We start from the raw sequence: 13,015 nt of genomic DNA, 5'->3' as shown, positions 1-13,015 counted from the left end.
AAATATAGCGCCGGATGTTGTGGGTAACAGGCAAACCTTCATAGCGTCAGACTTTAAAAAAAGTGTACATGCAAAAGTCACGCCCAACTTTTTATTAATCTATGGGTGCCACATTGTTACAGAAACGTATGCATTTTCTTGCAGAGCGGTCATAAACATGTCTACTCTGCAGTAAGTCCATCGAGTTCAGTGGGACTTACTCTCAGGTAATAGGATATAGGAAAGGTTCTATAGTCTTGGAGCAAGGTTGGTGTATACCACAAAAATACTTCCTTATGTTTGTGGTGCACGCTTATAGACCTTTTTATTTTAAGGGGGAGTATTGGCATGGTAATTCCTCCGTCTGAAGTTCAGATTTTCTGTTTGATTACTTTTTTACTCTTTGTTAGAGGGCTAAAATTGCTGAAAACGGGAAAACACTGTTTTATCATATCTGAATTGGCAGTAGCGCGTATCACCTCCCCCCAAAAAATGTAGAAGCAGAGAAAATTTTTTATACTCTATCGTGTGAAAAATGTGGCAGTTCTAAAATGTTTTTTAAAAAATAAAAAATGCCCTGCTAATGATCTGTTCTACGAAAAAATAAATGGGCTGACTAGTGTAATTCCCCCTATGGCAGATCCGTGGGAGGAGGCTGGGGGTCGGGTATAGTTAGTGTATTCTATACTTTTACATCTCTATGGTGCAGACTAAGCGATGTGAAGGGAAATTACAGTACCCAACATGCATCTCGGCAAAGGTTCTCTCGGTTAAAAAAACAATACACTGGCCTCTGTGATGCAACGAAAGGAAACAGAACGGAGTGGAGAAAGAGGTCGCCTAGTTCTAAGTCTAGAATCTTACAGCATTTACCAGAAAAGAAACCTAGGGGGAAAAGATCAGTACCTGAGGGGTTTGATTGGCTGAGACGGAGGGAAGATTCAAGGACTGTTCTATGACAAAGTACTATTTGGAGTCCACAGTTGGGCATTACCAAAAAAATTATTGTCCAGCTGTGGATTTTGGTGTTTTTTCTTACGGTGTACTGCGGCTATCTTGTGCTTTTTATGCACAGTTTGGAGGTATGTATCAGTTTGTAGGAATGTACTCCATGTTTTCTTAGAATGGTCTCTTGTTAGGGAGTATCAGGGCTGGAGCGTGGGTAAGGTTGGTACAATAAGTAGGCACTCGTTTACCCTTGTGTTGTGTCTGCTTTTTTTCTTTTCTTGCTGTGCTGTTAGAGTTCATCATGTCTGCATACAGTGACTGAGAGAGGAATATATTGAAACAAATACAGTGATCTGTAAAGATGTGTAGAAATTTCATATCTGCGCTGTACTGACTGACTTCTCTTTATTAGTAAAATTGATGATTTTTAAGGTATTTGTTTCTGATCTTTTCAAAAGTTAATTATAGTGACACTAGTTGTACTTATTTGTCTATTTTATTACTTGATTGCTGTAAATATTTGCACTTTTATTTCATGATAGCCATGCGTTTGATTGTTGTTGTTGTTATGTGCCTTCAAGTCGATTACGACTTATGGCGACCCTATGAATCAGCGACCTCCAAGAGCGTCTGTCATGAACCACCCTGCTCAGATCTTGTAAGTTCAGGTCTGTGGCTTCCTTTGTGGAATCAATCCATCTCTTGTTTGGCCTTCCTCTTTTTCTACTCCCTGCTGGTTTTTCCCAGCATTATTGTCTTTTCTGGTGAGTCATGTCTTCTCATTATGGGTCCAAAGTATGATAACCTCAGTTTCATCATTTTAGCTTCTAGTGACAGTTCTGGTTTAATTTGTTCTAACACCCAATTATTTGTCTTTTTCGCAGTCCATGGTATGCGCAAAGCTCTCCTCCAGCACCACATTTCAAATTTTATTTATTTATTTTATTTATTTAATTACATTTCTAGACCGCCCTATAGCAGAAAGCTCTCAGGGCGGTGTACAACAAATAAAATCACAATTAAAATATGAGCAAGTGTGAAAAATATAATACAATTATAAAAACATTAAACATGATAAAAATCCAAAATAGAATTGCCATTGAGTTTATAAATTAAAATCCATATTAGGTTTAAAATTAAATTTAAAATGTTTAAAAAGCCTGGGCGAAAAGGTAGGTTTTTACCTGGCGCCGAAAAGATAACAAAGAAGGCGCCAGGCGTATCTCGTCTGGGAGGGCATTCCATAGTTCGGGGGCCACCACCGAGAAAGCCCTAGATCTAGTTGTTGATCTCCGGGCCTCTTTATGAGTTGGGACCCGGAGAAGGGCCTTCGACGTCGAGCGTAGTGAACGGGTAGGTACATAGTGAGAGAGGCGTTCCACCAGGTATTGCGGTCCGATGCCGTTTAGGGCTTTATAGGTAAGAACCAACACTTTGAATCTGGCCCGGAAACATATCGGTAGCCAGTGCAGCTGCGCCAGGACAGGTGTTATATGGTCAAATTTCTTTGTCCCAGTGAGAACTCTGGCCGCAGCATTTTGCACTAGCTGAAGTTTCCGAACCGTCTTCACAGGTAGCCCCACGTAGAGTGCATTACAGTAGTCCAATCTAGAGGTTACCATAGCATGGATAACTGAGGCGAGATTCTCCCTGTCCAGATAGGGTCGTAGTTGGGCTACCAGCCGAAGCTGGTAGAATGCATTCCGTGCCACCAAGGCTACCTGAGCCTCAAGTGACAGGAGAGGATCTAATAAGACCCCCAAACTACATACCTGCTCCTTTAGGGGGAGTGTAACCCCATCTAGGGCAGGTCGAACGTCAACCATCTGGGCAGAGGGCCCTCCCACCAACAGCATCTCAGTCTTGTTAGGATTGAGTTTCAGTTTATTAGCTCTCATCCAGCCCATTATCGTGGCCAGGCAGCGGTCTAGTACATCAACAGCCTCACCTGACGAAGATGAAAAGGAGTAGTAGAGCTGCGTATCATCAGCATATTGCTGGAAACGCACTCCAAAACTCCTGATGACCTCACCCAGCGGCTTCATATAGATATTGAAAAGCATGGGGGACAGAACTGAACCCTGCGGGACTCCATATTGGAGTACCCAGGGACTCGAGTAATGTTCCCCCAGCATCACCTTCTGGAGACGATTCCCGAGATAGGAGCAGAGCCACCGCCAAGCAGTGCCTCCCACTCCTAAATCCGTAAGTCGCTCCAGAAGGATACCATGGTCGATGGTATCAAACGCCGCTGAGAGATCAAGGAGAACCAACAGAGTTACACTCCCTCTGTCTTTCTCCCGACAGAGGTCATCATACAGGGCGACCAAGGCCGTTTCTGTACCAAACCCCGGCTGAAAGCCCGATTGAAATGGGTCCAGATAATCAGTTTCATCCAAGAGAGCCTGGAGTTGGCGAGCGACCACACGCTCTAGGACCTTGCCCAGGAATTTGCTACCGGCCTATAGTTGTCCAAATTATCAGGGTCCAAGGAGGGTTTTTTTAGGAGCGGTCTCACCACCGCCTGTTTCAGGCAGGGTGGGACCACTCCCTCTCGTAAAGAGGCATTAATCACCTCCTTGGCCCAGCCGGCTGTTCCATTCCTGCTAGCTTTTATTAGCCATGAGGGGCAAGGATCCAGAGCAGAATGAGTTGATTTTTCTCTTATCTGCCTTTTTCACTGTCCAACTTTCACATCCATACATAGAGATGCTTTTGATTAAGCATTAAAAAAAAAAAAATACTGTCTTTGCTCCTGAGACTGGTTCTGTATTTTATCAGCAGTCTGATGCACAGAACTTTAGGGCTCCTCCTGACATTCTTTTTAATGAGCTTAAATCATGATTTGTGCTATTGATGTTATTGAGGTGGTTGGTTATATGTGATCTCACTTTCAGTATCATTTGTGCCTGCAAAATTTATGGGTTAGTCATACTGCTTCATTTACAATATGCCACCCGGGGCTCTTACTGGGAGGAAGGGTGGGATATCAATCTAATAAATAAATAAATAATAAACGCTAGGTGTGTGTTCCATAGTTTCCTGTGAAATCGTGTAACTTTTCATATCACAAATGTTACAGGTTTTATGGTCTTACTTTTATTGTGCTATAGTGGAATAGTGGCCCTCCAGATGGCAATCATGTAAAATTTTGGAAGCATTGCAGAACTACTAATAAAGTGGAATGATGTATGGATGGTCCATTATAAATTCATCACTAACGTCCTGTTATTACATCAATGACAGATTGCAGAATATACCTGGGGGAAAAAAAGTCTAGAGGGGCCCTTATATTTTCCCTTCCAGACAACCTGTTTATTGAGCATTCATCCGGATATGTTTGCACAAAGTCTGCAGAGAGGTTTGACAGTACTGGCTATTTATTGAGCATTCATTCTGGTTTGTTTTTGGGTAGGTTATATGACATTGCATCAAGCAATAGGTATCCCACACTTTCCAGTACATTTTCCCATCACTGTCCTTAGCAAAAAAAGTTCTACTTTTTGGGGTGAAGTGGATTTGTTGTTCAAGAGCACCAAATCAACTCTTTAACTGTACAACCTCAATTTTCCAGTATGTGATTGAATCCCACCCAAAAATAACTGTCTGGAAGCACCCACAATAATGAAGAAAACTGCCTGCTAAATTTCTGTATGTGAGACTGCTGTTTGTTATGGAAGCAGGGCTGATGGTAAAACAAGAACAATATTTGTCAGTCTTTGAGGTGTGAATAGCACTGCAGTAGAGAACTTTTGTTGTAGGAGAAAAAAAATACTGCTGTCCCCAAAGGGTAATGTAGATATGTTCAATCAGCAATGTGTGTGGCTACACTGTTGTTCTACACATTAATGCTAAATTAATATCAGAGGTGCATTATGAAGGTGGGGAACACAGAGTTGTCAACGCAGGTATTGCCAGCTTTTTTTGTTTGGAATCCTCCTCCCAGAAGCTCAATTCTTAAATTTTGCTCAAGTGACTGATGGAGGGTGAGAACGCCTGCATTACTCTTTTCCTGTATCCATCTTCTTCCTCTTGTAGGAGCATCATAAACTACTTCCATCTCCAGTAAGTGTCTTGGAGATGCGCATGAGTGCCACTATCCTCAGCAGTTTTGTCTTTCCAGCTAGGGCATCAATGACTCCAGACAAATAGCTAACCTTTGTTTTTACTGTATTTGTAAAACATTTTTTTTAACTTGTAAACCTCTTTGATGGTTTTTAAATGAAGTAGCAGTGTACAAATATATTTATAAATTCCAGTGTGGGGTGAATTTTGTCTGGAGAGCAATCCAAATGAGAGGAAGCCGGTGGGAGGGGGGTAAGCAAAGGAGGAGCCACCAGGAAGCTCCACAGCATCCACTTGCTGCTCAGGAGCTACCAGCCCAGCTGAACATAGGGTCCATCGGGAGCTGCGCACGGGAGCTGGAAAGGAAGAGCCAGCTCCCATGAGTAAAACTACCAGAGAGTAAATGCTCCCCATAGATGACCATAGCAATCCTTTCCCTCCATGACCCTTTTGCTGGCAGAATTTTCCTCGGGACCTGTGGGAGCACTCCGAGGGGGGCTTGGATGCCACATAAGTCCCCCCCATGGCTCCTCCCCCACCAAACCCCCTGAACGTCCTATTTTCGGGGCTACTACTGGCTCTGTCTACCGGGCTAGCTGTCCTTGGCGGACCCCTAGCTGAGCTGGCTGGCTTCCAGCATTGCTGTGTCTCAGCCAGGATGGGGGACTTCTTCCGGCACAGCCCGGTGGCGCTGGGAGCCTGCCAGCTCAGCCAGGGGTCCGCCACATCCAACTTCCCCCAGCCCAGCACAAAAACAAGTTGGATTGCACCCTTAGTGTTACCTTGGCTTCATCAACAAAACTGGAGCTAGTTATGTTAGAGGTAACTTAGAAGTGACCCTCTGCTAGCTGTTCCTGTTATACTGTTTTCTGTAAGACCAATATACATAAATGCAAGCCACTTCCTATGCTCTCCTGCAATATTCAGACCATTTGTAGTAATATCACCAAACCAATCCAGTAGTATTATCAAAACAATATAGTAAATTCTAGCTCTCATGGAAAGAAAGGTATAGAGCAAAATGTGCAAGTCACTTTCTAAGAAATTTATGTGAAATGAGCCAGCCTGGCTGCATCTGCCTATCAGTGTTATTAGTCAAAGAGTAAAGTCAGCGCTGTGATTGGCAATAGGAATTCCTGGGATCCTAAACACCTGCTGTTTCACCCTCTTTTTTAGTGCACTTTTCCTGCTTCTGTTTCCCCCCCCCCCAGTCCTTGGAATCTCTATAATTTGCCCTTTCTTTTTCCCTAGCGAGAGAGACAGTGTGGTATAGTGGTTAGAGTGGACTACGACCTGGGAGACCAGGGTTTGAATCCCCACACAGCCATGAAGCTCACTGGGTGACCTTGGGCCAGTCACTGCCTCTCGGCCTCAGGGGAAGGCCCCTCTGAATACCGCTTACCATAAAAACCCTATTCATAGGGTCGTCATAAGTCGGAATTGACTTGAAGGAAGTCTATTTCCATTTTTTCCCCAAGCGACCAAAATGCATCTTTCCTGTACTGGGTTTGCCTGAGCTCAGGTAGTGCCTGGGAAGTATTTTCTTTATATACTGCTACACAAGAAGAATGGGTGAAAGTTAAAGAATTCCCCTGCCCCCAAAATGCAAATGTGAAAACTGCAACGAGGGTTAGGCATGTCTCCTGCTTTTCAGTAGCTAAAGACCAGGGACTCATTAAGAATGGTATGCATGTCTACTCAGAAGTAAGTCGCTTTGTGTTTAATGGGGTTTAGGGTTGTTGGCATTGGGGAAATTCCCATAATGGAATTACAATTATGGGAAAAGCTGCACCATGACTACCCTATAATTTTATGTTTTGCCATGTGCTCCCCCTCCATGGCAGCTCCCAGCACACTCTCACAATTTGAAATGTGCCTTCTGGCTCCAAAAGGTTGGTAGCCTCTGCGATAATGCATGCCTTGCAGTGAAGTCTGGGGATTTCCCCAACTTTAATCCTAGGTATGGAGGATTTCTATCTGCATCACAATATCCCTCCCCCACCTGCCACCATTGATACAAAAATTGCACCCTGTGTGTTGCTGTTAGAAATAGGGGGAAATGCTTTCCATTGGTGCCATTCAATTATTACCTCCAGTTGCTGGAACATAACAGGAAGGAAGAGTGTTCTTGTGCTCAGGTCTTGCTTGTGGGCTTCCCATAGGCATTTGGTTGGCCACTGTGAGAACAAGATGCTGGACTAGATGGGCCATTTGCTTGATCCTGCACGCTCTTTTTATGTTCTTATGAGGGATATTTTAGGTGATCGCTTCCTGACTTAACATTTCCAGGAGGAGTCTGATCCTCTTTTGTTTACATTTACAAGTGATAAGCAAGAATGGCAAAGATTACTGTGAAAGGAACCAGAAATCAATGCATTCAATAGGAGGTATTGCCAGTGTGGTGTAGAGAGCCAGTGTGGTGTAGTGGTTAAGGTGTTGGACTACGACCTGGGAGACCAGGGTTCAAATCCCCACACAGCCATGAAGCTCACTGGGTGACCTTGGGCCAGTCACTGCCTCTCAGCCTCAGAGGGAGGCAATGGTAAACCCCCTCTGAATACCGCTTACCTTGAAAACCCTATTCATAGGGTTGCCCATAAGTCGGAATCAACTTGAAGGCAGTCCATTTCATTTCATTGCTTTGCTTGAACATACCCCTACTCAGGTTGGAGGCGCTCTCTTAGTTTATTGGGCTATACTTACCTGCATCCAGTTTTAAGATGATATTTTGCTTTTCCTTCTGAGATGTTGTGAATGATTCCCTTCTGTAGTTCCTAGTTTGGGGGTAAAGTTGGTTTTGTACTTCTGTATTGTCTCTTTTTGTATTCTTCTTGTGTTTGTATTTTTCTCTTATTTTTTTTCTGGAAAATATTAAAAAGTTATATTAAGTCACCAGAAAAAAATCCAAATTACTATATCAGTGCTAAGAATGTGTTATAACTAAAAGTTTTATTCTTGTTCTCAGTCCTCCATTTCTCAAAGTAGACTCCCCATCCCCACCCCCTCACTGCACAGTTTCCACCAGTCCTTTTCAAACTGTCAAGGAGCTTTTCCTACATTACCTTTTCAGCAAATTTGGGAGAGAGGCTTGCACTCAGTTTCATGCAGGGGATAAACAAGTCTTGTTAGGCATCATTACTGCCTTGCATAAAAACTGGAAATGTGCCATAGAATACATGCAGAACTGCTCTGCAGCTGAATATTGTAAGGGCATTGTGGTAAATGTGGGAAAGTTACCCTACACTTCATAATACGTTTCTGTGAAATCTCAGGTTTCTCCAGAACACAGTTTGAAACCACAGCCATAAAACATTTTTCTTTCTTCCCAACCCTCCCCTTGGCATGTTTTTAACAGTAATATTTATTGAATTGATTATTGCTTGGGGTGTATGAAACCAGAGTTTCTCCATCTTAAATTGTTATTTTAGTACTTGCTACTCATTCCAGTATGATTACAGCTTGAGGTCTAGCATGCCCAACTGTGTTAAAATTTTAATTCGATAGTAGATCAGCTTTGGAGTTGGCATGTCTTACCTTTAATCTTTCAGCTGTTCCTCTCCCACTCTGCTGTCTCGCCTCTGTGTCTCAATGGAAAAGATAAGATAGTTTCTCCAAGGTCTGCATTAACCATAAAGAACGAGTCCTTCAGCCCTGTGAAACAGAATGGTCACTGCAAACATAAATTTCACCAGGAGATGCTCTGACCATAACAAGAAAGTTGAAAGAACACCCCCCAATTCCAGTTCAACATACTTCTACTAGAGAACATTTACCAGTACACACATGTGTAAATTAGGAGACATGCATGCTATATTGCCATGCCTGGTTTTCAATACAGATCAGGTAATTGATAGACTTGAGTCTTCCACCTGTGAAGGAAAAAAAGGTTAGAGGTTAAATATATAGATAATCTCATTTTTTTATTGATATGTCATGTTTGTCATAAGGAAAAGGAAAAAATGCTTGTCTTACCCATACTTACCTGGTCTCTGTGTCATTCTGCCAATTAATGTTCAATTGTAATTTTTCTTACAAATTAGGTTTTATTATCTGGGTTTATTTTAGGATATTTTTTGAAAAAGCAATAAAAAATTGAATTGAGGAGGGGGACCACAAATTGGGAAACTCAAAACATAAGGCGCTTAAACAAAGGAAACTAAATGAATACCAACCAGTCTTCCAACTTTTCAAAACAGTCAAGGCCATTCTTGTCTATTTTTCAAAACAGGCAATGGATTGAGAGGGGAGGAGGACTCTCATGTTACAAGTTTGTACTAGGCCCAGATAAATTATGCATGGCTACTGAAGGCAGCTGTACAGTATTAGTGTAACAATCAGCAATTAGTGATATGAAAAGTTACAAATATCTTCTTCCCATCCCAAGTCATTTTGAGCTCCCCCCCTTTCTCACTCTCTCTCTCTCCTCTCTCCCCCCCCCCCGCTTTACAAATTGCTCTCTGGGATCTTTGTGTTGACCATCTCCTGAGCTCAGCTGCATGATCTTACAATTTTGTTTGTAAATTACTCAACCATGGCAGTGTTGATTCTTGGACTGCAAGATTAGCACCCCCCTCTCCAGACTGAGGATATCATCATGGCTTGTTCTGGAACAACTGTAAACAGCATAATTCTGACCATGATGCTGAAGTTGGGTACTAGTTCCCAGTTACTTATTTACATGAAAGTTTGCAACATCGGTCAATTAGAAAACTTAAAAAGAAATAACGTTTTTATGTCCCTGAACCTCAAATTAAGTTCTGAAATACCTCATATTCTATATGTCCATGACTGGGGGACTGTCCCTTTTGAGAGGCACAATACTTTTTCCCAACCAAATTGGTTGTGGTTGTGCTAGGCTCATAAGAGTGTGGTGACCTCAAATGACAATAACAGATAAAAAACTAGTGGTGTGCACCTCGAAATAAGCTTTGGGCCACCACAAATGATGAAATCCACGCCTCCAGGAGAACTTTTTCTATGAGATGACATTGAATTGCGTCTGCCCCAAAGCTTTTATTCAGCACAAGACACTGTCAAATTTGTCACCTCCATGCCAAGCATAGTCAAAATATGTAAAAATGAATAAGGAACTGGGGATGTACAAATAAAATTTGGGCCACCAGAAATCGTACATCACCATATCCAGGATGGTTCAAGTCAACATAATTTCATAGAGACCTCTGTCCTAGATGAGTGGGTGTATTATTTGTGATGGTCCAAAGCTTATTTTAAGGTGAGCACCCCTACTTATTCATTTTTGCATGCTTTGTTTATGTTTAGTGTGGGGGTATCAAATTTTACAGTGTCTTGTGCCAAAGAAAACCTTTGAGCCAGATGCAATTCAGCTTCATCTTGTAGAGGAATCTGTCCTGGATGTATGATTATGGTGGCCCAAAGCTTGTTTTAGGGTGCATAGTCCTGGTTCTATATTTGTTGTCAGCTGAGGTAATCACATATTCCTAGCATAAATACAGCAATTTTGATTGGAGACTAATATTGTGCATCTTGAAGGCTATCAGTGGCTACTAGCCATGATGGCTGTGCTCTGCATCCAGTGTTGGAGGCAGCGTGCTTCTGAATACCAGTTGCTGGAACTTGCAGGAGGAGAGAGTGCTCTTGCACTCAGGTCCTGCTTGCAGGCTTTCCACAGGCATCTGGTTGGTCACTGTGTGAACAAGAAGCTGGACTATTTTTTATTTATTTATTTGTTAAATTTATACCCTGCCTTTCTTTCAGCCTGGGAATCCAGGCACTGACCTGACCAGACCCAGACCTGCTAAGCCTCAGCAAGGTGGTGGCCACATGTGCCTTCAGGCCATAGCCTGGGACCAGATGGGCCACTGGCCTGATTCAGCAGGCTATTCTTATGAAGGGCATAGTTCCCAAGCCATGGAGTTATGTGATATGGGATATTCCACATTGCCTGTTGGGTTCTTGTAATGTGGAGTGGTAGCATTAGGGGAGGCCACTCTGTGGCTCTCCAGATGCTGCTGGACTACAGCTCCCATCATCCCTGACCACGAGCTGTGTTGGCTGAGACTAATGAGAGCTGTAGTTCAGCAGCATCTGGAAAGCCACAGAGTGGCCACGCTAGTTCATAGTCTCCATGTATCTGTTCTAGCAGAGAGGCACATCTGGGACATAAAGCTCTGCATCTGACAGCCATCTTACACCAAGGGATCAAAGCTTGAACTAACAACAACATAGGATGCTAATCCATACCATATTGCCTAAGGAATGCATCTGTTAAGGGTGTGTCCCTTAACAGTTGCAATATTCTGTTATTTTGAAACTTGAGTGAACATAGAAAGCCCTTCACACAATATAGTAAACTGAAATGTTTTTTGTTAGGTCAAATTTGATTACATATTGGGAAGGCTATGTCTACAACTCTCTGATCAGGCAAATTTGCAATTGTAAATGAGAAACTCAATGGAAAAATAAAGGAAGAAATATATAAAATATAAAATATAAAAAATCAAATGCCATTTAAAAGGATAAGATGCCACATCCAATTTATCTATTCCTAATAAGTGGCTAATTTATTAAGTGCAAAATAAAGAGTCGAGAAATCTCATGAAGATGCCAAAGGGAGTTTTTAAATTCTTCCCACAGAAAGCATAACTAAGGGGCCAATCCCACTCCCATTATAATAGCAGCGACTAGGATTTGCCCTCTGTGACAAGACAGTTATTGTCCATTTTAAGGTTCTATTTATGTTTTCTGTTATGGTATATTAGAGGTTAATGGGGACTCTTCGTAATGCTCTTGCTCAAAAATTGCATAGTTGTTCACTCTAATAAGAAACTCATGTATTTACAACACTCTGGAATAAGAGCCTGGGCATAAATTTAATAATATCAAAATACCTCACTGTATTTAAATTTATCTGGAGGCCTTGAGCCTCTTGGGCTACCTAATTCAGTCTGTAAACCCTTCAAGCCCTTATGAGCCCTTGTCACAGTCTGGAAGCCTCTCTGAGATGTTACCTCCTGAAGAGCCTGTGTGGAACTGAACCTTCCAGAAGTGTAGTCATGTGATATGATACTGCACCCCCCTTCTGATTCTCCCCCTCCCTATTTTATCTTCACTACAGCCCTGTGTGGTAGATTAGGCTAAGAGACAGTAACTGGCTCAATATCACCTAGTGAGCATCATAGCTGAGTGGGATTTGACAGGGCTGCCATATGACCCAGAATGGAATACAAAAATAGAACAAATAAATAATACTTTCACATCTCTCTTATGTCCTCTCCCACAAGTCCTTTTCTGTCTCTTACACAGCCACAAACTCTCATTTCCCAACTGACCCTCTCTGCCAAAGCAAACAGATATAATAGACTGTAAAGGTAAAGGTGTCCCCTCACTTGTAGTGCGAGTCGTTTCTGACTCTTAGGGTGACGTCTTGCGACGTTTACTAGGCAGACCGTATATATAGGGTGGGATTGCCAGTTCCTTCCCCGGCCTTTCTTTACCCCCCAGCGTATGCTGGGTACTCATTACATTACGCCGGTGTTATTTGATCTACACTGGCTGCCAGTTGTTTTCCAGGCCTGATTCAAGGTGTTGGTATTAGCCTTTAAAACCCTGTACGGTTTCGGCCCAGTTTACCTGAAAGAGCACCTCCACCGCCACCAATTATGCCGCCCGACCAGATCAGCCACGCAAGGCCTTCTCTCAATCCCACCAACCAAAACAGCTAGGTTGGTGGGTACTAGGGAGAGGGCTTTTTCTGTGGTGGCACCCACTCTCTGGAACTCCCTCCTGTTTGATCTCCGTCATGCCCCTTCCCTGGATGTATTCCGCAAGGCCCTGAAGACGTGGCTATTTCAACAGGCCTTTGAGATCTTTGGGATGGGTTAATCTCCATGATTTTGTCATCTATTATATGCTGTATATGTATTGTATTTTATCCCATTTTAATGTATGTCGCCTAGAGTGGCTATCTGCCAGATAGGCGACACACAAATTAAATATTATTATTATTATTATTATTTTACCGACCACGGATGGATGGAAGGCT

The 13,015-nt window shown here is 42.6% G+C and overlaps 1 protein-coding gene across 4 annotated transcripts in view; it reads left to right on the top strand.

Moving 5' to 3' along the window:
- Positions 1–115: 115 nt before the first annotated feature.
- SWT1 (SWT1 RNA endoribonuclease homolog) overlaps positions 116–13,015 on the top strand; it is a 73,120-nt gene continuing 60,220 nt past the window's right edge. For 3 of the 4 annotated variants that reach the window (XM_061634039.1, XM_061634038.1, XM_061634035.1), the window contains exon 1: positions 713–1,061. The gene's annotated coding sequence lies outside the window, so the exon portion shown is untranslated. Of the gene's footprint in view, positions 207–712; positions 1,062–13,015 lie in introns of those variants that run through there. The other variant, XM_061634036.1, reaches the window with a different exon arrangement.

Source organism: Rhineura floridana, chromosome 6 (assembly GCF_030035675.1).
Source record: "Rhineura floridana isolate rRhiFlo1 chromosome 6, rRhiFlo1.hap2, whole genome shotgun sequence".
In the NCBI taxonomy this organism is placed as follows: domain Eukaryota; kingdom Metazoa; phylum Chordata; class Lepidosauria; order Squamata; family Rhineuridae; genus Rhineura; species Rhineura floridana.
The sequence above is the reverse complement of the archived record's forward strand: the minus strand, read 5'-3'. Positions and strand labels throughout refer to the sequence as shown.